This window comes from Notothenia coriiceps, unplaced genomic scaffold, assembly GCF_000735185.1.
Source record: "Notothenia coriiceps isolate Sejong01 unplaced genomic scaffold, NC01 NC01_scaffold00012568, whole genome shotgun sequence".
Taxonomy (NCBI): domain Eukaryota; kingdom Metazoa; phylum Chordata; class Actinopteri; order Perciformes; family Nototheniidae; genus Notothenia; species Notothenia coriiceps.
The window spans coordinates 55,460-56,987 of record NW_011345269.1 but is presented as its reverse complement, the minus strand read 5'-3'; the positions used below and the strand labels follow the sequence as shown (position 1 = coordinate 56,987).

At 39.6% G+C, this 1,528-nt stretch overlaps 1 protein-coding gene across 1 annotated transcript in view; it reads left to right on the top strand.

Moving 5' to 3' along the window:
• The window catches only part of pde6d (phosphodiesterase 6D, cGMP-specific, rod, delta), an 818,526-nt gene that overhangs the window by 810,350 nt on the left and 6,648 nt on the right, over positions 1-1,528 (top strand). The window lies entirely within an intron of this gene.

Sequence of the window (1,528 nt, the reverse complement as noted above, 5' to 3'; positions counted from 1 at the left end):
GGGGGGGTTCAATGTCTCTTTCAAGGACGTTTCAGTAGAGGAGATGTTTGCCGAGACGTTGGAGCCGATGGCAACCGCGCAATCGAGCTCCCCTAAGCCTCATAAAAGCATCAGTACGTGCAGTTGTACAAACAGATGCATTTAATATAAGTGGATCTAATTTAATCAGCGCGATAAATCTTAAAGGTCAGTTTGTCGATGTGCAGCCGCGCCGTTAAATTAGCACCGGACAAGGTTAACTCTGAATCACGGCTTCAGTAATCTGATAACTAGCTCATCATGTATTGCTCCCGGTTGGAAAGCTCTCTGTTGTTCCTGCCACAGCCTGCAGATGACAGGGGTCAGTTGAGACAATGTTATTTTCCACACTTTCTGACATTCTAAAAACTGATTATTAAATTAATTGGGAAAATGATTGGTGGATTAATCAATAATGGAAATAATTGTTAGTTGCAACCCTAGTTGTTTGATTTATGGAGTGGGAACTGTTCAGTAAAGGTTGTAATGATACATATTGATTAGTAATTTGACAGAATACTAATTGGCTTTGGAGCAGTTTCTCCCATGTAATGATTTTCCTTCTTTTCTTTTTGACATCATAATAAATTGAATATTTTGGGGGTTTGGACTAACAAGCATGCAGTCACCTTGGGTAACTTTTTATAAATTCTACATACTTGATTAATTGCTAACTTAATCAATAATAAAAACAAACATTGGTTGCTTCCTAATGTGAGCTACTGCAGAGAATTACGCAGTAAAAATAAATTCAACCAGAGTTGTTTGGGTTCATCATCGTCTCACCTGCTTAAATATTTTGTGCTGTGCAAATCTCACTTTATTCTATCCGAATCTCCTGAGTGTAGACTCAGAAGTTCAACAGTTCAGTTAACATTTTTCTGCATGTGAAATGGATTTTTCTGCATAAATAGTCAAATGTGAATGTAAAACAAAAAGCTTTTTTCTGTCTCACAGCATTTGCTCAGTGTAGCCACTGGGGAGCTGTACAAATCCTTAACCAACAATTGTTGGTGTTTAGTGGGAAATTAACACTGTGTGAAAATGTGCACATTGTTGCAGGATTAACAAGTTTCAGCATTGACATAAGGTTACATGGGTAGTATATAAGCAAATGTCCTCATATTCTTTATATGCCTCTATTTGATTGTGTGTTTCTGCACAGGTCCATTGTTGTGTGTGATCCAGGTGAATACAAGAGTACACACATACTGTATGTATACACAGACACACAATGTGACTTGGCAGTTAGTATCCAACATAATGAAACGCTTTCACATTGTGCCCCTTTCTGAGCTAATCGTTTCTTGTGACAGAGAGAGAGAAGGAGGGAGGGAGGGGGAGGGAAGTTGGCTGATGTGAGCTAAAGCACGGTGTTTCTGTGTTAAGGTGAAATTCACACTGACACAGGGCAGTGTGTGTGTGTGTGTGTGTGTGTGTGTGTGTGTGTGTGTGTGTGTGTGTGTGTGTGTGTGTGTGTGTGTTGGTGTGTGTGTGTGTGTGTGTGTGT